The following is a 24,419-nucleotide window of genomic DNA, read 5'->3' on the forward strand; positions in this document are numbered from 1 at the left end:
ATTATTATGTATAAGTTTTATATTCTTTATCTGTATAATTTTTATAGTTTTTTATAGTGCCACCTGCTATATTAGGATACTATCTGATATATTTCAGGCATTTCCCCCCTTCCTAGATTTCCTAGATTATTTGTTGAAATAATAATTCCAACAAAGTAAGGCAATGATTAGTTATACTGATAACAGTAGAAGCAACAGATTAGAAATAAAAACGGCACCTGAAGGATATCACCAGATATTCATGGCAGCTGTTTGGATTGGTTAGCTTTAATCTCCACTGACAAAAAGAAATGTCCATCCAGGAAGCCGAATCTCTCTTGGTTAAGGTGCACCTTCAGTAAGCTGTGGAGGAGAAAAGAAAAGAGCAAGTGCCTGAAGACAACCACAGCAGAGCCACATTCATTTCATGGGTATCTCTCCTAATTATGAAGTGACTTGTCACAGTCTCCTGCATCCACATATTGAAAGATACATAGAAATGGCCAAAAAGCAAAATGATCAGAGTAATATAAATAAATGGGCAGCCTTCCATTTCCCTATTTATCTCTGACCCTAATTAGTTGCCATGAACAGCCCACTAAAAATGCAGCCATTTACTCTTGATACATGTGTAGCCTGAAGGTACTAACACAAGTGCTGTGCTCAGAAAAATAGATCCCAGAAGGGCAGTTACAGGTAATACAGTATGAAAGCAACATTATTTTAAAGTCTGAAAGCAACATTATTTTAAAGCTGTCATGTAGGACAAAAGAGTCAAGGTAAAATTTTCAAACAAGTAAGAACAATTTCCTGTTCTGTTAGAAAATGTGTGGGTAACATTCCATTTTAGAATATTAGACCAAAAGTACATAGTGAAAAAGACTCTAAATAATGAAACCTGTTAGGAGATCTGTATTCTTTACCGAGGAAATATCTCTCTCTCTCTCATCTATCATCCAAAAATCTATTCCATAAATACCTCAAAGATACATTTGATGTGAATTGAAATAAAAACAAAAATAAAAGGTCACCTAAAATAATTCATGCATAATAAAAGACAAAACAATAAGATAAATGAAGAGAGCAGTCTTGGTGTGGGTTTCTTTGGATTCCTCTTGATACTTTTTGGACTTCCTGGATCTGATGGCTGTTTCTTTCCCCAGGTTAAGGAAGTTTTCAGCCATTATTTCTCTGAAAAATCTTTCTGTTCCTATCTCTTTCTCTTCTCTTTTTGGGACACCTAAAATATGTTTATTGTTCCATTCGATGGGGTCCCATAAGTCCCTTAAACTATCTTCACTGTTTTTCTTTCTTTCTTTCTCTTCTTTCTTTCTTTCTTTTTTTTTTCTTTCTTTCTTTCTTCCTTCCTTCCTTTTTTCCTCATCTGATTAGATGATTTCTACTGGCCTGTATTCAAGTTCACTGATCCTTTCTTCTGCTGTTCTAGTCTACTGTTGAATATCTCTATTGAATTTTTAATTTTATTTTTCAGCTCTATAATTTCTACTTGGGACTTTTTTTTTTAATTGGGATGTAGTTGTTTTATAATGTTGTGTTAGTTTCTACTGTACGGCGAGGTGAAGTAGAGTTCCCTGTACTATACAGCAAGTTTTTATTTGCTATCTATTTTATACATATTAGTTACTGTTTATATGTCAATCCCAGTCTCCCAATTCATCCCACCCTTTTCCCCCCATGGTGTCCATACATTTGTTCTCTGCGTCTGTGTCTCTATTTCTGCCTTGCAAACAGGTTCATCTGTACCATTTTTCTAGATTCCACGTATATACGCTGATGTGTGCTATTTGTTTTTCTGACTTACTTCACTCTGTATGACAGTCTCTAGGTCCATCCATGTCTCTACAAATAACCCAATTTTGTTCCTTTTTATGGCTGAGTAATATTCCATTGTATATATGTACCACATCTTCTTTAACCATACATCTGTCAGTGGGCATCTAGGTTGCTTCCATGACCTGACTATTGTAAATAGTGCTGCAGTGAGCATTGGGGTGCATGTGTCTTTTTGAGTTATGGTTTTCTCTGGGTATATGACCAGTAGTGGGATTGCTGAGTCATATGGTAATTCTATTTTAGCTTTTTAAGGAACGTCCATACTGTTCTCCACAGTGCCTGTATCAATTTACATTCCCACCAACAGTGCAAGAGTGTTTCCTTTTGTCCACTCCCTCTCCAGCATTTATTGTTTGTAGATGTTTTGATGATGGCCATTCTGACTGGTGTATTCTCACTTTGTTCATGCCTTGCTACCCTGACCTTAGCAAGCATCTTTATGACTATTGTTTTAAATTCTCTATCAGGTAAATCACATCTCCACTTCATTATTGTCAGTTTCTGAAGATTTATCTTGTTCTTTTCTTTGGAACATATTCCCCATGTTTATTCATATTCCTTGACTCTTTGGGTTGGTTTATCTGCATTAGATCAAAGAGTTACCTCTCTCAGTATTGACAGACTGGCCTCCTGTATGAGATGAACCTTGTCAATCAGCCTGGCCCAAACTCCTGGTTGCCCCTCAAACCTCGGTGGTTTTGAAAGCAGCTATCTTTGTTTTTAGTGGCTCCCAATAATTGAGAGTGTGCCAGAACCCATAGGTGTTCCAGTGGTACATTGCCCATATGCCTCTTCTGGCTCCTGAAAGATTAATACTTGCCTTCCCCTTCAGCTCCCCAGTGCAGGCTAATTCAAGTCCAATCTTCAGGTAACAGCTGGCAAAGTCAGGAGGTTAGCTAAGCAGCCTAGCCCCTATCAGGGAGAAACCTAGGTGCTGGGTATTTCTGCCCACTTAATCTGTGCTGATCCAGCAGGTATAGTTGCTGGGACCACTTTTACATCCAACTAGAATTGCCTTTTTTTTCATGTGGTCTCAGGGGACACATCAGTGCTGAGCCTTGTCAGAACCAAGAGCTCGGTGACAGTTGCTCAGCTGGCAGCCATTATACTTAGGGTGCTAGATGTGTGGACAAGCTCTTTCTAGGGAGAAGCTGGAGACTTGGTCTTATTGTTGGAGCAAGCAAGAGGGAGACAGTTGAGGAAGTGCCCACTGGCTCTTCTGGGCTCCAGGCAGGATCCCAGTCAGCTTTAAATTGCAGGCTGATTATAAGCTGGATCCTCAGACAGCAGCTGGGAAAGCATGCAGTCACCAGCTTTATTTAGATATAATTCACATATCATACAAATCATCTGTTTTAAAGTATACAGGTCAATTTTTTTTATAGTCACAGAAGTGTGCAACAATCACCACATCAATGCATTTCTATCATCTCAAAAAGAAACCTGCAATCTTTAGCTGTTACTCTCCTATCCTTCTATCTTTCCATACCTAAGCAACCACTAATCTACTTTTTGTTTCTATAGATTTGCCTATTCTGAATATTTTATATAAATAAATTATAAAATTTTCATGTTTTGTGACTGGCTTCTTTCACCAAGCGTGATGATTTCAGGATTCATCCATATAAGCAAAGAATGTTCCATGATATTAATATACCACATTTTGTTTATTCATTACTCAGTTGATGGACATTTGGATTATTCCACCTTTTGGCTATCATGAATAATAATGCTGCTATAAATATTCATGCACAAGTTCTTGTGTGGACATACGTTTTCATTACTCTAGGTATATTGCTAGGAGTGGAATTGCTGGATCATATTTAATTCCATGTTTGCAATTTGAAAAATGGCCAGGCTCTTTTTCAAAATGGCTGCACCATTTTATATTCTGACCAACAGTGTATGACAGTTCTGATTTCTCCACCTCCTCACCAAAATCTGTAATTATCTCTTCTGGATTATAGCCATTTTAGTGGTTGTGATGTCATACCTCATTGTAATTTTGATTTGCATTTGTAAGAGTTCTTTATATATTCAAGAAATAAATTCCTCATTAGATATATAATGATTTGCAAGTATTTTTTATTATTGGTTGGCATTTCATTTGTTGGATCATGTCCTTTGAAGCACAACAGTTTTCAATTTTGATGAAGTCTAATTTGTCTATTTTTTCTTTGTTGTTTATGCTTTAGCATCGTGTCTAAGAATCTATTGCTAAATCTGATGTTATGCAGATTTAGTCCTTTGCTTTCTTCTGAGAGTTTTATAGTTTTATCCATTGCATTTAGATATTTAATCAATTTTAAGTTAATTTTTGTATATGTTGTGAGATAAGGGTCCAATTTCATTATTTTACATGTGGATATCCATCATTTCGGCATCATTATCATCTATAATAGTAATAGATACGATTTGCTAACATTTCATCATGGAATTTTGCATCTACATTCTTGAAAGATACTGTCTATAGTTGTTGTGTTTTTTTCTTGTAATGCCTCAATGCTTTGATATCAGGATAATGCTACTCTCTTAAAATGAGTAGGAAAGAGTTTTTCTACTTTTTTTGAAAGGTTTTATGTATTATTGGTATTCTTTCTTCTTTCTTGGGAACGTTCACCAAGAAACCTCTCTGGTCTGGAAATTTTCTGTATGGGACTGTTTACAATTATGAATTCATTATTTAGTAGACATTTGGCTACTCATATTTCTTTATTTCCTCATTAATGAGCTTGAAAACTTGTATCTTTCTAAAATGTATTTCATTTGAGTTGTTGAATTTAATAAAATATCATTTAGTTCATAGTACTCGTTTATTATCCTTTTGATATTTAGGATCCATAATAATGTTCTCTTTTATTTCTGTGGTTAATAATTTTTATCTTCTTTCTAGGTGACCTAATTTTAAGAAGACCTATGTGAGGAGGAGTGACTTCATTGCCTGTGCATTTTTAAAGAGTTTTTGTTTTATTTTATTTTGTTTTCTTTGCCTCGTGGAGATTTGGGGACTAGATTAAGGTAAGCAGCTAGACAATCAGTTGTTTATGCTGTCACTGAGTTCCAAAATTGAAATCTGTCTTTCCTAGTGGAACTTTAACAGGAGCACAATCCTTGTGATCGGATGGCTTTGTGCACAGCACAGTCTCAGAGTTCTGAAATGCACCTCCACCAGCAAAACACTTCCTCTGAAATTAGACGTGTTAGCATCTGTTAAACTATAAAAATATGACGATCTATAATGAATTGGACTAATGGCTTCAGTCCTGTCCTAGGACTGAATTCATTAGAACCTTTCCTGAGAGGAGGTTTGTGCAGAGGAATAATGGGGCATTAGTGGCCCAGCCATTAGAGATAGTGGCTGGGCAAAAGGCATAGATGGGGCAGGAGCAAGCCTGGGTAAAGGAAAGAAAAAGATCTCAGACACGAGCAGAGAAACCTCATCTACAGCACAATTTTCCTAAGACTGCTTCTGCCAGAAGAATTTATTTCTACTTAGGGTAAAACGAACATATTATCTGTGGTTGGCTGAATAATAAGCTGCCTGAAGATGTTCAAGTGCTAATCTCTACACCCTGCGAATATGTTATGTATGATGAAGGGGAATTAAGGTTGTTCATGAGCTGACCTTAAGAAGGAGATATTATCTTTGATTGTACAGTTCGGCCCAGTATAATCACAGGGATCTTTTAAAGTGAAAAAAGAAAGTGGAGGAGGAGGTCAGACTGGTGTGACGTGATAAGAACTCAACTCACTGTTGCTGATTTTATTTTATTTTATTTTTGAATTAGTGTTTTTATTTTCTTTTTTTAAATTAATTTTTAAAATTGGAGTATAGTTGATTTACAATGTTGTGTTAGTTTCTACTGTACAGCAAAATGAATCACTTATACATATGCATATATCCACTCTTTTTTAGGTTCTATTCCCGTATAGGTCATTACAGAGTATTGAATAGAGTTCCCTGTACTATACAGTAGGTTCTTATTAGTTATCTATTTTATATATAGTAGTGTGTATATGTCAGTCCCAGTCTCCCAATTTATCCATCCCCCGCCTTCCCCCTTGGTAACCATAAGGTTGTTTTCTACAACTGTGACTCAATTTATTTTTTGTAAATAGGTTCATTTGTACCATTTTTTAAGATTCCACATATAAGCCGTAATATATGATATTTGTCTTTCTCTGTCTGACATACTTCACTCAGTATGACAATCTCTATGTCCATCCATGTTGCTGTAAATGGCATTATTTTGTTATTTTTTATGGCTGAGTAATATTCCATTGTACATATGTACACCTTCTTTATCCATTCTTCTGTTGATGGACATTTAGGTTGCTTCCATGTCCTGGCTACTGTAAATAGTGCTGCAATGTTGCTGATTTTAAAAATGGCAGAAGGGGGTCATAAGCCAAGGAGAGGAGGCATCCCCTAGAAGTTGGAAAGGGCGAGAAGACAGATTAAGAAACACACCCCTACTGACTCCTTGATTTTAGTTCAGTAAGACCCATTTTGGACTTCTGATGTACAGAACTGTTAGATAGAAAATTTGTGGGTTTTTAACCACTAATTTTGTGATACTTTGTTAGAGCAGCACTAGGAAACGAAAACACTACCCAAACAGTTTAAAGTATTTCCCTACATTTAAATAACTGGTTGTTATTGTATTCATCCTCATTGCAATAATGAACTATGTAAAAACACAGAAAACAATATTCTATTACAGAGATTATTTTAACCCAACAACTTGCTGAATTTCACTTTTCTCTCTAAGATATGTTATCGAATACCTGCATTGTGTGTGTGTGTGTGTAATTTAAAATAGAATTCTATCTGTTAATATAGTAGTAAATATTTTAATTTTACTTGTTTATTTTATCCTATTCATGTATTTCTATCCCAAGGCATCTCTCACATGAAAGACAGACTGTTTTACACAATTAAGGGGAAAATTTTATTCAGGCTATTGCATTAGGAAATATATTTCTTAATGTAGAATGCCTCGAGGAAGGAGAAAACTTGGGGTCTTACAGAGGCAACTAAACAAGGTGATCATGAAGAAGGCTGGCCAATGAGTCTTATGGGAGTCACGAGGCGGGTTGGAGATGGGTGTTACCTCTGAGGAAAGGAGAGCAGAGTGCTTCTTTGTGGTTAGTTGTTTCAAGGGACATAAAGAGGTAGAGAGATTTCTTAGCCATCTGTTTTGCAGGAGGACAAGCCTCAGACAATGTACAATATTTCAGACACAAAGTGGAATAACTCAGAGAACAAAGGCTGGTAGTACGGTCAATAAATAATTAGCAAAGAGCGATAAACAACACAATTGATCAGTATGTTAGCATAAGAGTAGTACAAATGATAATCACTAATACTGCCAGACCTCCTGTTTCTATTTTACCTTAATACACTCAATACAAATATTAGTGCACAATTAAAGATCACTCAAGTTATTGTTCTCAGTGAATTAAAATTTACCAGTTGATCAATACTAAGCATTTTAATTAATTAAAAATTTATTAAATCCCTATTTGGTGCCTAGGCATATAAGATACACAGATACTCGCCCTTCAAGAGCTTGTATTTTAATGGATGTACTCTGCAAACAACTTAATCTGTTAATACAGGTGGATCTATGAGACAGGATAGAATGTAAGTTATTAGTTTAATTGAATAACGTGGCTCTACCCAGTCTCATTATACAAATAAATTGAGTAATCTCTGGAGCAAACTATGTGTACCTTTAGCTAAAGTCTAATAGAGAAAAGTCAGTACCTTAAAAATACAGAATAGAGAAGTTCAAATGGATGTACACCACATCTTATACCCACAAGTGCACTAAAAATAATTCATTTTAAATGTAAATATAGTTGTTTCCTTCCTCTGGTAAGTTTGATGCTATGTGAGCTGATGTGATAGAATGTAATTTTGTAGAAGTGTTAAATCTGGAATACAATTGTTGCAATAAATTACCTATTTTTCTCTTGGGGAGAAAGATAAGTTGTCTCTAAAAGAATGGCTACAGCGAAAAAATAAGTATCAGATAGCACAGAGGAGGAGAATCAACATGAGAATATAAGAGAACATCTTGAAAGGAATGTCACTTGAACTATAGCCTGAATGAGAATTAGTTTACCACACAAAAATGCGAAGGAACATAGTATACCAGGTAGAGGCAATGTGAGTGAAAGCAGAAGGTGTAAAACGGATTGGAGGGACCCCAAAGTCAAAAATAAATACAGGGACTTCCCTGGTGGTCCAGCAGTTGGAACTCCGAGCAAGGGGGGCCCAGATTTGATCCCTGGTCAGGGAACTAGATCCCGCATGCCGCAGCTAAGAGCCCGCAGGATGCAACGAAAAGATCCCGCATGCCGCAATGAAGATCTCGCATGCGGCAACTAAGACCTGGCGCAGCCAAATAAATAAACAAAGTTAACAATCTCTCTCTTAAAAAAAAATAAGTATAAAAGCTGGAAGAACAGTTTGAGGCTTGTGCTAGAGATTTAGAAGCAGTATAGCAGCAAACACATATAAGATGGCATATGAATTTCATTTGGAGTAGTGAGAAGAGGCAAGGACCTGGGAGAGAAACCAGGAACCTTGACATTTCTGTGAGGAGCAGAAGAGCACCAGCAAAGTACATTGAGAAGGAGCAACTAAAGAGGAAGAAGGGAAACAACGGGAAAAGGGGGTGACACGAGAGCTTAAGAAGGAAGGAGAGTTAAAAGGGTCAAATGTCAAAAGAGGTCAGGTGAGTGGAGGGCTGAACTGTGACCACTGGACTGAACAATATGGATTGGTCTCAAAACACAATTCCTAAGTTTTCACCCAGTGTATCCCTGTAAACATTGAAAACCCAAAGTGAAGCCAAAGCAAGTCTGGCAGACACTGCCAGCTGCTTATCAGATTACCTGTCCACCACCATGGCCTCTTTTATTTTTCCAACTCCGTCTTTTTCTGGGGAAACAACAGTCCTTCAGAGAAGGAGTCAGAATGGCATTTGTCATTTCTACTCCTTCCTCCCCATGGTCTAGACGTGGACGTGCAGTTTAATTCTAAAAAATGAGATAAAGGGGGAAGTTCAAGGATAAAGGCTAACATGGTAATGATGCAAGAATGGAAGGATGGAAATGGTCTGGGTCTTTCAGGATATGCCTGAATCAAGAAACTTATCTTGAGCTGTTCTGTCTTAAGGCTCTCTATAAGTACTCTACAAATATTCTTATGTTTAAATCACTGTTTAGAAAGGTTTCCTGTTTCTTATAGCGAAAAGTATTTCTATCTTGTAATCTATTTACTGTTCCCTCTATGAACTCCATTGTAAGTCCATCTTTCCCTTTATTCATAGTGTTTTGTGTGCCCAAAGTGTTCTTTTCCTTAAACTTCAGTATCCAAGTTCAAAGCAACATTAGAACGCCTATTTTAAATGTCAGTCCCATTATGAAGTTTTTCCTTCATCCAATCCAAAAGAATCTATTCGTTTTCTGAATATCCGTATCTCTTCTTCGTAAATCTTTTGCATACTTAAAACAAAGGCATTTATGTAAATGTCCTGACTCCTATTGTTAGACAGTAAGACAAATGAAGGCAGAATCCATGTATAAATTATGTGCATATTTCCAGTGTCTAACATACTGCTTTCCCCATTGCAGTTGCTCCATAAATACTGATTTAGTTAACGAATGATTAAAATGCCCAAGATGATATGGCTCGAAATGTCTCTATATGAAAAGGCTAGTAATAGAGGAAAAATAGATAATATGATATTCAGGAAAATTACAATAAGGAAGAAATTACTATAAAAGAAACCCAAATTAGAAGACCCAGGTCAAGGTACATGACATGTCTTTGCAATTGTGGCCTGTGCCTCATGGCAGCCTGGTGATTATATTATGTCTCTGTTCCTTGGATGCTTAAACTGCTTCGGTATGAAACTGCAACGATTGCTGCATTTCACTAAGAGCCCATAGATCAAAAATACCAAACACACAACTATTTTTGTGCAGTCAGGGACACACAGTATAGACCATAAAGGAAGAGAGCATATGGAACACAGCAGTAGTCAAAGTGACAGATAAAAGGACCAGAAGAATAAGGGCCACAAATCTCACTGAATGGAAACATTCTCCTGGACAGATGGTGTGATACATACTCAAGGTTACCTTAGTGAAGTGAAGCAGAACTTGAGGCATAAGCGACAATGTACTTATGAAAACTCTCACTGGATGTCTTTCTTCTAATTTCAATGTTATGGCCAAACCTCCTTAAATCTTCCCATTCCATTCCATCTCCTATTGTCTTTGATCAAAGTTTTATTCCCTACATACACGGTTTGTCATGTACAGAACGATCTTACACACATATATTTATTCCCTGTAGTTGCCTTTTACTTGTTTCTTGTTTTAATTATCCTTATCATTAAGATTTCAGGCCAACTAGGGGTAGGAACTTCATCATTGTGTAGAAAGTCCCATTCTTTTAAAACCTAATGTAGACTCTGCATACTATCAGTAAACAGTACAAGGGTTTTGAGCGATAAATTGAATGAATTATAAAGACATCCTTTTCAAAAGTCTTATTTGATTACCTGATTCAACTTTGACATAATATGGTCTTGATGGGACCATCTTGACCCAACAAGGTGGCATAGACTTATTTCTTCTTGATCTTCCTTGGTAAGTACAGCTACAAACACTGGAAAGAGTACAAGAGACAAAAAAAAGAGACCCTGAAGGGTGATAAGAGGAAGAACTGGTTTGGGATCATGGGACTGAAGGAAGAAAGCAGCAGTAGGGCATCTTATGATGGCCCACCCATCAGAAAAACATGACCCAGGCACAGCATTTTTGCACTCCAGCCTAGCAACAGAAGGCAGTCCAGGTAGGCTCACTCTTACCTCAGATTGAGCAGAAGTCTCTCCTACAACATCACAAGAGCCCAGCATCACCAGAAAGGGGGACCATTGGAGCCCTGTTAATAATAAGCATCAGGAAATGTACTTCACTCCCCTCCCCAAGGAGAGAGAGGGGAATGGGGCAGGCAACAGTGTCAAGAGGATTTCACCCCAACAAGGGCTCAGACCAGGGAAGCTTCTTGGTTCCTGTGGGCCAAGCCTGAGGCTGGAGACTCCTCTACCCCACTGAGAGATACTAGGCTGTCTGGCCCAGAAAATCCCCTCCTGTCTCACGAGGCAGTATTGGCAGGACCAGTAGTATCCCCAGCAACACCAGATAATTCAAGTAGGCCAAAATAACATCACAAAGCTTTGAAAATTTAAATTGCCATTGGAACTGCAATCCACAAAAGTAGTTCTAGACCCACATATAAAGTCTAAACCGGTGACTTCTAGCTAAAATAAAAGATTAAAATAAAACTCTGAATCTCCTGGCATAACAGACAGAATGCCCAAGATAAAATAGAAAAGCATACATCATACTAAGAATCAGGAAAATTAAATTTGAATGAGAAAAGACAGCTGACACCAACACCTAGAGGAATCATATGCTGGAATTGTCTGACATGAGTTTTAAAGCAAACCATCATCAAAATGCTTCAACAATCAATTACAAATTTTCTTGAAAGAAATGAAAAATGGAAAATCTTGGCAAAGAAATAAAAGTCATGAAAAGAGCCAAATGGAAATTATAGAATTAAAAAATATAATAACTGAAATCAAAACAAACTTGTGGGGTGGACTCATTAGAAGAGTGGAGGTGACAGAGGATAGAACCAGTGAATTTTAGATTGAATTAATAGAATTTACTCAGTCTGAAAAGCACACACCTAAAAACCAGCCCTCTCCCCTAATGTTAACTAAAGATCTAATATTCTTATTATCGCTATCCCACGAAAGAGGAAAAAGTGAACTGGTGAGGCTGGAAGAGTATTCAAAGAAATAATCACTGAAAACGTCCAAACTTGGCAAAAGACACAAACCTACAGATTCAAGAAATTGAGTGATCCCCAAAACGGATAAGCCCAAAGAAATCTATGCCAAGAGACAGTGTAATTAAACTTTTGAAAACAAAAGACAAAAAATCCTGAATGTCACCAGAGTGAAATGGCACACTACCCATAGGGGAACGCCAATGAAACGATTCAATGATAGTGGATTTCTTTTATGAAACCATGGAGACCAGATGGAAGTGACGTATTTTTCAATAACTGAGAAAAAAACAGTCAACAGTGAATTCTATACACAGGAAACTATCCTCAAGGAATGAAAGGGTAATAAAGACTTTCTCAGACCAAGAAAAATTAAGGTTTAGTCACTACAGACCTACTCTCAATACTGGCCACAGAAATTATTAAAACAGAAGGAGTCTTCCAAAGGAAAGAATCTTGGAGCATAAGGAATGTAGAAGAACAGTGGAAGGAGCAGATTGAGTACATACAGTAGACTATCCTTTAACTCATGAGTTTTATAAATCTTATAATTGCAACAAAAATTCTAACTTCATCTGTTATTAAGATAATTATATTTACATAATTATATTTAAATGTGAGGACAGTAAAGGGGCCTAAATGAAAATAAGGTTTCCACATTGAACTGTAAATGGTAAAATATTGGTACTAGTATGATGTGATATCACATATAATACTATAATATCAGTGTAACCAATTTAAAAGAGACACACTCAAAACATCGTAAATAAATCAAAATAGAATCCTAAAAATATTTTCAAGTAATTCACAGGAAGTCAAAAAAGAAAGGAAACAGGAGTAAGAACAAGAAGAAAGCAACACAAAAATAATGAAATGGAAGACTTAAATTTAGAAGTATCAATAATTATCTTAAATATGATTGATGGATGTAAAAAGACTGAGATTGAAAGAGTGGATAAAAACACAACATTGTTTACAAAAACTCATTGCAAACTCAATAGCGTAGGTAATTGAAAGAGTGAAAAAAGATATGCCATGCAAATATTATATATTACATATAAAAATAAATATAATGTATGCATTATATATGCCAATTACATAAGCCATACTATTAAATATATATGTGTGTATATATATATATACATATTTCTCATTCAGAAAAATATCTAGTATGCTATATTCTGTAGAACAATAACTGATGTTTTAGTGTGAGCATTACCTCCAGAGATGGCATTTTATGACTAGTGACACATGTTATCATCAGCATCAATTATTTGTATCTGATTTTAAGTTCTACGTGACTTGGCAAGAATATAAAGATTACTAGGGAAAAGAAGAGTGAAAAATGCTTCTATTACTGATATATTCAGCATTTATTGAATTCCTGCTGTGTTCCCAAACCTAGAGGGTGCTTGCCTGGGTTTTAAATAAGTCCCAGTGAGTAACTCATAACCTAGAAGAAGCGTATTATGCTTTGATCACATTCAAGACTCAAATCGAAAATCTTCATGCATCTGGATTTTTATCCACACTATCCAAGGTTGTTAAAATTTTGTAAAGTGAAACCAGTAGACTCGTCGTAGGAATGTGTCTTCTAACCATTCTTATGCGTTGGTAAACAATGGAAAATTATTCACACAGTGCAAAATCATCTTTTTTTGGCAGATCACATAAGCAGGCATGTTCACAACTAAAAACATCTTACCATAAGAATAAAAAATCAGTTGTTTAAGAGCTAACCACTGTCTATAGATATTATTTTATTGTTTCACTTTGCTTCAGTTGAAGAAATAGAATAGATGGTTTCAACCCATTGTTCATTATGTATTAGGTGAGGAAATGCAGAAAACTAGAAAGCGTGGCGAAGGGAGTGGAAATAATCCCTGAGAAGGAAACAGAACCTTGACAGACAGGCAGGGGAGAAACCTGCAAGCTCATACCAGCTTACTGTGTTCTGATTCCAAAGACTAACATCACAAGTCAGAGAAAATTGCAGGACCTACATTAAAGATACACACACACATACATACACATGCAATTATTTATGAACTTAAGGGAAAGTAAGATTTATTTGTTTCAAGAGGTGGGTGCAGATTTATTTCATACAGTTTGCTTATTTGAATAGTTAATTAGTGTCTATAGTCACAATTTACACAATAAATTGGGAAATGCCAGTAATAAGGACTGTCAGTTAAGGATTACTTACTGCTAAATGTAAAATAAATGCATAGAACGAATTTAACTACTGTGTCAAAGATGCTGTTATCAATGAATTTGGCTATGTTTAATGAAAATACCAAAAATACTTTGATGAACAGAGGCACTAGTACTTTTGGATATTACATCTAATGTAGTGATACAAATTGCTTTTTAACAGTCATATGGATATTCGCTTCTATATCTTTGTGAGAGAATAGTTGAGGCTCCTGTTCATTATTTTTTCAATGACTTCCTCATAAGATCCCAATCATTTCTCAAACATTAGTACTAAAAGAAAGTTTGCTTCTTGCAAAGCATGTTGTCTCTTTTTCTTGGAAAATTTGAGATATGTAACTTGCCATTTAAAGTTCCCTGTGAAGTTTGCATTTCTATCCCAAGAATTTAGCACAGTGCAAGACTTAAGGAAGGCATTCAAATTATATTTGGGAAATGAATTATTGAATTCAGAAGTTCAGTGTACTCAGAAATTCAGAGCACAGTTTGGTAATAATCACAGCAGTTGTCTTGGGCTATAATATTGGTCTGCTTTATTTTTTTCAGTCCTGTTTTTCTACTTTCATTTCTATTTTACTGGCTTTATTGTATTGTAATTTCTCCTTCTAATGGGCTCAACTTGTGGTGAAGAAAGACACCCACATACCTAATACCAATATAAGAGAGAAAGGAAGAAATAAAACACTTAACAGAGATACAAGCAACATACTACATGAAGCCTGAGGCAGAAGTTGCTGTGTCTAACTGGAATTTATTAAGGAAAGAGAGACCTTGCAAAGATTGGAAATGTATTGAGCATGCTTTATTGAGCTTCCTTGAAGAACAGTTAGTTATTCAATCTGGCTAGAGCAAAGAACTCATAAAGAGTAGTAGGAGGAGATAAAACTGAAAAGGCAACTAAAAATCAGACTGAGAAGGACTGTGAATGCTTAGTTAAGAAGTTTTCTCATTATATTCCAGGCAATTAGGAGCCACTGAAGCAATCTGAGGGAAAATGTAAAGGCATTATTGCTGTTCCTTAGGAAAACAACTTAGATGGCAGTATGAAGGATGATTTGGAGGAATAAGATACTGAACGCAGCAAAACAATTGGAAAGTTTTGCAATGATCTAAGTTATAGATAATAAGAGCCTATACAGAGAAAGTTAGGTATAGATGCAAGGAAAAGTGAAAAGAAAAACAAAATCAACATGACTTGGCCACTAATGGGATATGAAGATAGAGAGTGAGAAGAAATTGCTATGGGTTGAAATGATGCTATTAAAGGATAGAGTTCCAATAAGAGAAAGAGACATTGAAGAGAAGATAATAACACAGAACATCTCCCGGGTAGTGAGTCCACCATATTTCAGGCAGTGTGTTAGATATTTAATCCTCACAGTAACTCTGTAAAGTTGGGTGTTTTACCCCAAATTATAACTGTATATACCATTAAAGTATCTTTTCCATAGGCACACAGTGGATAAGTGACCAAGACAAAAGTTTAAGCCAGATTAGTCTGAGTCCAAAGACCAAAGAAGAAGCTGTCCAGTAGTAGAATGAGAATGAGGAGATTAAAAAGAAGCCAAGAGGGAGCCCAACAAGGAGGAATCAGTGATCAGTAATGTCAAGTACTGCAGAAAATTACATGAGGGTGAAGTCTAGAAGAGGCACGTGGATTTTGCAAGTGGGGATTCATCATAGACTCTGGAAGAGCAGCATCATTTAGGTATCATAGATTGTTAAACTGAAATATAGGTCTTCAGAGTATTGAGGGACGAAGATGATAAGTAACTGAAGCCTTTTTACTTGTAATTTTTGGCAGTGATCAAAGAACAGAGATAGAAAAAGGACTGGGGGCAAGGCACAACCAAAGGAGGTTTTTTCATTGTTACTGATTGTTTTGGTTTTTGTTTTCCCTTTTTATTGACTATAATGAAGACTTATTACAGTGCAAGGAGGCAGTGGTGAGAAAGACATCAAAAACAGGAGAAAGAGAGGAAGTGAGGGAAGACGTGCTACCGCCTGTGCTCTAGCTGTGGTCTCTGACATGGTGGACTGCTGGCAGAACTGTGTGGCAGCTCGACAGCGAACCCAGCAAATTGAAACAACGTTAACCCTCTTTTACTTAAACATCACATCTAATTAAGTTTCCTGGCATGTGAAATGCATCCACTGTGAGAAATGATGTATGTCAGGCATAACTCACCATTTAGCATATTTATATCATGAGGAGATATTAAAGATGTTTCCTCAAGCAGAGGATTCTATTATGCACACATATAACAGCACTTATTTGGATATCAATGAGTGGAGACCCATAGCTTATGTTTGCTACAGAAATCTCTATATTTCACCTTTTAAATCAGTGCAAATGTATTAGGGTGATAAAAGAATTAAGGACCATGATCATAAGAAGACTATCTGTAAGGGTCACAGGCTTTTGTCTAGTTGATGGCAAGTAATACACACAAGAGTAACTCACATTTTGCATAGTGACAGAGAGAACAGAGAGAATAGAATATAGTTTGACTTTGGAAGATCTATAAGGATAGCTTTGTAATCGGCATCTTTGAAATCATGAGAAATGAGGAGAACAGAAAAAAAAGTGAGTAAATAGAAAGCCTAGTAATTTGGGGGGAATTGAAAAGAAAGTAAAAGATAGCAAAACAAACATGGCGTCCCTAAAGAGAAGCCCCAAAGGAAAAGAAAACACCGTTGCATCCTAGACAAAAGATGCAAAGGATTCCTAGAAATGGGATTGCTGTTTCTTATGGTATGTGTTTTACTTCATAAGAAATCACAAACTGTTTTCCAAAGTGGCTGACCACTTTTGTATTCCCACCAGCAATGCAGGAGAGTTCCATTTACTCTGCATCCTCACCAGTTTTGGAATATTTAGGATTTATAAAATTTAGCCATTCTAATATGTGTTAAGTGGATTCAGTGGGTTTTTTTGTTTTTGTTTTTTTTTTTTGGAACGTGGACCTCTCACCGCTGTGGCCTCTCCCGTTGCGGAGCACAGGCTCCGGACCCGCAGGCTCAGTGGCCATGGCTCACGGGCCCAGCCGCTCTGCGGCACGCGGGATCCTCCCGGACCGGGGCATGAACCCACGTCCCCTGCATCGGCAGGCGGACTCTCAACCACCGCGCCACCAGGGAAGCCCCTAATTCAGTGTTTTTAATATTGTATTTACAACACAACACTGGGTGATTTAGAGATAATGAAAGATAAAGCAGAAATGATTGACTCTGGACAATCTCACAATTATAATCTAGTTTTTCAAAGAAAACCCATGGCATTTGTTCATTTGTATTAATTAGTAACATAAAAGAACAACTGATTTTTATTTAGGTTACTGTTCATTCTTGATTTTTCTCAAAATTTATTGCAGTGCTCACCTTCCCCTTTACTGCATCATTAGTTTAGGCGTAGCAAACCATAATTCCTCCCTTGTGATCACATCTGAGTCAAATCCAGGATGCACATTCTGCATGTTATATTCTCTGAACTCATTTTTGTTTATAACTGCAACTCTAAGTACTAGGAGATGACAGAGGACAAAAAATACAGGCTGGGAACATGAAAAGACACGAATTGTCTCATCACAGTGATAGATTGAGTTTTGGACCACATTCTTCATCCCTCTCTGTATCCACCCTTTACCGTGTAACTTTGCAGTTCTGTCCATAAATATCAGAAAATACTTTCCCATCTCTTCAACTTTGGCGTGGCCATGTGACTTTCTTTGGGCAATGTGTTGATTGCAGTTGTGATAAGCAGGAACTTGAAATGAGCTCACACAGTGGGGCTTGTCCTCTTATACTTTGGCCATTTTTATGAGAGAAATATGTCAGCTGGCCTGATGGCCCCAGGGCCAGGATAAGAGCCAGGTGGAAATGACCCACTCCAGTGACTGCAGCTTGAAGGTCAGTCCCTGCTGCCAACCCACTACCTCAGGAGGGAAACACCAATGCTCATTGTTGTATGCTACTGAAATTTCAAGGTTATTTGTTACGTGGCAGGAACTGACAGATTCCACATGTATGTAATAAGGAATAGATTAACTGTGAAAACTGATGAGATATTTAAGAGAAGGAATATAACGAAGTTGAAGCATTTTGACACCGCATGTGTGTGCATGGGTGTGTTGGAGAGTAAGGGGTGGGGCAAGAGCAGAGCAACTGAGAATACAAGGCTGCAAAGTTTATATTTCATTGGGGAAGTCTGTGGAGAAAAGAATGAAATGACAGAAACATTGTGTTTAAAATGGAGCTGTGTAAGATGAGGTCAGAAGCTAGAGGCTGCAGAAGTAAAATATTTTTTAAAGAATACTGCAATACTTGAGAAGAAGGACTGTAACTCACTATCTCTCTTTGGCAAAACCCAACGGTCCTGTATTATGGCATGTATTCCCTGTATTATTCCGGAAATGACCCTGGCTAAATGTTACTCTCATTCAATTGAATCCACAAGTCTAATGACAGCCCAGCATCCCTTAATAGTGATGATAGTTACAATCATCATCAATATGTATTTGTTAAGTAGCACAGTTAGTGTCTGGCACCATTCTAAAAACTAAATAAAAGTAACCAAAAAACAATAGAGAATTTGAACTGACTGCACCAAGTAAAAGGCACTAGCCATTTATCATGTTAATCACACAACCAGCTGCTTCAAGAAGTGTGTGCCAAAGAGTTAGCAAGGTTAATATTAAGCCTTTTGTAGATAATAAGCCCACGTGGGCTGAGAACCTGGACAGAAGTCCAAGGACATAAGGATTAAGTCCCAAGTCTACTGTGGAGAACAGCTAGACTTTAGCTCACATTCAAATGCATCTCTCAGATATTTTGATAGGAATGACATTTGGCCTGGACTAGATATTTAGGATCCTCTACAAATTAGAAAAGTTCTCTTAGAGTAGAATAGAAAGACAATTCCTGGAGACAGGACTCTCCATTGAAACAGGTCCAGTACTACACAGGGTCTTGGAGGCAAGAAGTAAGTTTAGGATTAGCAGAACAGATTTTTCCCATAGTGAGAGTCTATTCTAATCGGGCCGCTTGGAGACAGACCTCAGCAATCTCTATGAGGTGCTTGAGAAGAAAACTCAGAGTACACTCATGGAAATTGTCCAAGTACCAAGCATCCCACTGAGAATAATTTTAAAATGATTGCTTCAGTTCTCTTTATTTCTCAAACAGAAAATATATATAATAAGCTTTTTCATGATTACTAATCTTCTAGCATATACTGAAAACAGAATTCCTATGTGTATTTGTTCATTCTTTAAAAATTGTGACTTTTTTCTTTCTCGTTATATTTTATTAATAATTAAAAAGATGATTATATATATTAACACATACCTATATACAATATAACATATATCACATATCATAGTAGATATAGATAGTATACTATATATAGAATAGTACATATAGATAGCTTATAAGTGGCAAAATTCAATATGTGAAATGGCTATTTGACAACCCAGACAAACCGCCATATATGTATGTGTGTATAGATATAGATTACTTATCTGTATCATATATTTTATGTTATGCTGTATTTATTTTATCTAGGTATATACACACACGTGCACACGCATACACACACATATAGTAGTTTTCTGTGATGGTAATCAAATAGCATTTCTCATTTTATATTATCTCAAGGTCAGGAAGAAATAGGAATAAATTAATGCCCTAAATTAGAAGAAAAGACTACTTGGATTACTAAATCAGATGGCTATGTTATAATTAGAAAAATGACTTTTTAAAAATAAGACTTTGAACTTCAGTACCTTCTTAATTGTGTAACTTGTTAAGTGTCCAGAAATAACATTGTTCTCTAAAGCTCACGCCCATTAAGCAGAGCATGGCCACTCCATTGTAGTTACTAAGATTCTAGAAAACACTCTCCTGAGAAAAGAGGCAGGTACACGAGAGACTGTTGAACAAACATAAAACATTTCTGGCTAGGAAACTAATTACATAAAATGATACAGAAAAATGAAGCTTCTACCTCTAGAAAGAGGAGGAGCTCAAATTAGTCTCATCTACTCTGATTATATTATCCAGCGTATTTTAACTCTGCTTCTTTGAAAGGGGATCTTTAGAACTCTTCCCATATTTCCTGCCATAATTGCAACCTACCAATCATATGAGCTCAATCATGATGACACATTGAATAAATGCATGCGTCAGTGAATTAATGAATTGTCCTCGCTTTGAACATGGAACGCTAGAGAGGCTTCCTGCTGAACTCAATGCAGATATTTAATGTATTAACCAGAATCCGTGGGTAGGATGACAGCTAACGGCTGGCATTCTTTCCTGCACAGTTCTGGCTCTTTTGCAGGAGCCCTGTGTGTCTCTCATGACCTCAGAAGGGCAAGCTGTGCTCTCAGCATCATTTGGACAGAAAGAAAAAATGGTATCATTGGAGTTACTAACCATGATATCACGTGCTTCCTCCCTAGACAATCTGGTGATGCTACATTAGGAATGTTGGCTGTTTTTCATTCTGATTAGAATGAACTTAGTGGTCTAGCTTACAATAGTTTATTTCATCAGGTACAGTTTCATGATTTTCGGCCTTTTCATTTAAGTTTACGTTTGTAAACAGGAAGCATACTTGTAAAAGCTGTTAGATGAATCGGGCGTGATGATAATCAGACACCACACCCTGCACATAAAAGCCACCTAAACTTCTCTGCCCAATACCTGGGTTGATTCCCCACTTAGGCTGTTTCACAAGCCCAGGCACTGGCCGCTGGTGCTGTGGAGTGAGCACTCAGCTGGGAGTCAACAGAGGTCAGTCCCATAGCTAATGAGAAGCACAGCTGTGTGACCTTGGACAAGTTACATAACTTTGCTGAATTTCGGTTCCCTGATCCTTAAATTGGGGCTCTTATTTCGTAGAATTGTTGGGTCCATTAAATAAGATAATGTGTGTAAATAATTTAAGACAACACAGAATAAGTGGTTAACATGCTATTAAAATAGTATGGGTTAAAATAGTACCTTTGCATACTTCAGTCTTTTCATTTATAAAACGAACACGTTAGACTGAAAAATAAATTTAGGTCCTTTTAATCCTATGAGTCTATAAATTTGATATACTGCCTACTATATTGTACACCAAGAGTAGAGACAGTTTCTGCCTTTGTATTCTCACCAGGGATAGTGTTGACCGAATGACTTTGTAGCAAGCAAAAATATACAGCCAAGAATGTCAGTTGTTCACTGTCAGGAACGTGTGCCTGAGTGACTCATAACTCTCAGAACCAAATCTTATGAATTCCAAGGTAGCGGTATTTTTAATGTAGCTCTTACTGTGCTGTTGCTCATTTTTCTAAATCTCAGCTATAGACATCCTTTACTTTTGTGGGAATCATGTCCACGTTGTTGTTGTTTATAGTAAGCACTCTCTAGTGCTCATATTGTAGTAATTGCCTTTCCTCATTTAATCTATTTTTAATTATTAATTCAAAAAACACTTAATGAAGATCCCCATATCTTAGACGTAAGTGGGCACCAGTGAAAAAGCAAAATCCCAGTGCAGCATCAAGCAGACAATTTTAGTTACAGCTGCTCTTGCTGGGGGGGATTCTCTACAGAGATAAACATAAAATAAGATAGAGTGTGGGATTTCTGAGCAATGGAGACGAGAAAAGATGTTTTTCTCTTACCTGCAAAACTGCTAACAAAAAAGTCACTGAAAAGTATTCTTTTGAAGTACAACTTCAAAAGACATAATACAAATTGGTAGAATATTGTATTTAGGATATTTCCAGCGATTTGCAAAATCAGAATATTTGCAAATCTAGAGCAATATAGTTATAGTTGGTGTGTATTTATTGCGCCACATGACCAAGCTTAGCTGGCACCGTTGCTACAGAGGTGAGCTGTCCAGCTAAGCCCTGATCAAATTGCCATTCTACAGAATCGCAATGTCTTGTGAGACCTGGGGCGAAGCAGGCATCTTGAGACCAAGGAAGGACTACGCTAAAAAAGATGAATCTGTGAAAGCAGAGATAAATCAGAAAGATTCTGGGTCTTTAGTGGCATAACTGAGTCACTGGATTTACCGAACCCGGGTACTGACAGTTAGATGAATTGGCTCCAGTTGTTTTCTTTTTCCTGTATTAGCGTTATTTTACTCATGTTTCCAGATCACAAGAGACAGAGTTCAGTTGGTTTGCTTTAGGCTTCATGTTCATGCCTAGGCTTGTGAAAGGCAGGCCAGCTCAACTGACACGCCCGCCACACTGCATTACTTTTCAGTCTCTACGAAAAATAATTCTTCAAAAGGAAAATGGCAATGGAGATGCTCTAGCACAAGACAGGAGTAAAGATGCTTAGTAGTCACAAAACTACTAAGTGTTTGCTATAGGAAGAGGAAACTCTACTTTGTCCCCAGGTTATAGCTTTATATAAACAAAGCATTCTTCATTAACCCTCATAAATTTAATTTTAAATTAAATAAAAATTACATTTTTATGCCAAGACTTTATGTATACAAAATAGTAAACCCTGAAAATTACTTAGGTTCTTCCTAGATTTTTTTTAATATATGTGATTATTTTTTCACAAATCTCAATTTGAAAATATGAGTGTGTTTTTCACAAGTTATATAAATTGAGTAGAACTCTGCCATTCAAGTTAAAGGATGGTGTTTTTTTAATGGTATTCCTAATATTATCATAAATACATTTCAATACATGCCAAGAAAGTAAGCCCACAGTGTACCCTGCTAAGAATATAGAACAGCAGAGTTTTCAGATTTGAAGTGGCTAGTTTGAGAGAAAAAGGCAGGGAAGGCTCCCTTTCTTCCATTATTTTCAAAACACTTTGCTAATAGGAGATAGTAACTGAAAAGTGGTGAAAGATACAAGCAATAATGATGATGTCTACATGGTCAGGGATTAGGTCAATAGATTTATATTTATTTATTTATTTATTTTTATTTTTTGCGGTATGCGGGCCTCTCACTGCTGTGGCCTCTCCTGTTGCGGACCACAGGCTCCGGATGCGCAGGCTCAGCGGCCATGGCTCACGGGCCCAGCAGCTCCGCGGCATGTGGGATCTTCCCGGACCGGGGCACGAACCCGTGTCCCCTGCATCAGCAGGCGGATTCTCAACCACTGCGCCACCAGGGAAGCCCAGTCAATGGATTTATAATACATTGTCCTACCAATTTGAAGAAGTTAATCCTCTTAAATTCTCAGACATTTAACATATCTCCTCTTCTTGTGAGAAAATAGACAGGGAATATGTGACTGATAATAAATGAAAATGCTGAGCTCTGCTAAAGAAGCTTGGTGATCTGTACAGTTTCCTGTAAGAAGTACAGACCATGAGGAAAAGGATAGGGCGTGGAGAATACCCAGTTCCAAGGGATTAACCACTAGCTTTGTTTAGAGAGTGCTTAGTGTAGGTTAATCACTAAACATGCATTGTCTCCTTTGGTTCTCACAACCTCCCATAAGATAAATATTATTATCCTCAATTTACTTAAAAAGATATTGAGAATTAGCAACGACAGACGGATAGTATTGATAGTGATTTACCAAAGCAGGATTCCTAGCCAGCCCTGCCTGCCTTCAAGCTCTTGCTCTTTCCATGCCTGAACAATGACACCAGCCTTGTGACTTGGTTGGCAGACGGAGCCTTCCTCCAGCTTCTAGGGTCATTTCATAAACATTTATGAGTGTCTCTTCTTTAGTGATTAGGCCCAGCACCACGTGACTAAACTATGGAATGTTGCTCATGTTTATTATCTTCTATTACATCCCTCTCACTGTAACTTCTCAGGGAGTTTCAGTTAGCTATTCATAACCCTTTATCTCATCCTGTTTGCATCTGGGTTTTTCCATCATTACTTTCTCTACAAAGAAGACAGATGTGTTCAATTCTGTTATTACTCTTTTCAATCTTTTTTTTTTAATAGCAGATTGAGTTTTAATTTTTATTTGCCACAAAGCATAAGATTTCCATAAGAATTAAATACACGCCATTTTTACAGGCAACATTTAATGGATGGATCACTGTTACGATTTCAGCAGTTGATTCTGTTGGTGTAAGTACAATATAATCCTAGAGCCACTGTTAAGGTTCACACAAAATCACTTTTGCAATTCAAGTACAGGACACAAGCAGTAATTGGGTAATTAACATGGTAAAAGCAAATGCTTATGCTAGACAGAAATTAAATACTTTTCAAATTGACTATTTCATGAACAATGGAGTCCTTCTAGTATTATATATAATGGTTAAGCCCCAATAGGCCCATTTGAAAGATTATCATAACGATGAGTAAACCAATGCAGTAAACCTCAAAATTCAAATAAATGCAATGATATCTATTCACCAAAGAACAAAGAGGAAATATTGCCTCAAGTAGCACTGTTATATTTTCTTGTCATAAATTGTTTTCTAAATCTTATGTTTTAAAAAGTCAGTATAAATAGTTTGCTTATTTTCTCACTTTTTAATGTATTTTATTTTT

General features: G+C 36.8%; 1 long non-coding RNA gene across 1 annotated transcript in view; it reads left to right on the plus strand.

Moving 5' to 3' along the window:
• Positions 1 to 4,732: 4,732 nt before the first annotated feature.
• The window catches only part of LOC141276890 (uncharacterized), a 122,934-nt gene continuing 103,247 nt past the window's right edge, over positions 4,733 to 24,419 (plus strand). Inside the window, exon 1 of the long non-coding RNA XR_012327196.1 lies at positions 4,733 to 4,851. This is a non-coding gene — a long non-coding RNA (uncharacterized lncRNA). The remainder of the gene's footprint in view (positions 4,852 to 24,419) is intronic.

This window comes from Tursiops truncatus, chromosome 17, assembly GCF_011762595.2.
Source record: "Tursiops truncatus isolate mTurTru1 chromosome 17, mTurTru1.mat.Y, whole genome shotgun sequence".
Classification (NCBI taxonomy): domain Eukaryota; kingdom Metazoa; phylum Chordata; class Mammalia; order Artiodactyla; family Delphinidae; genus Tursiops; species Tursiops truncatus.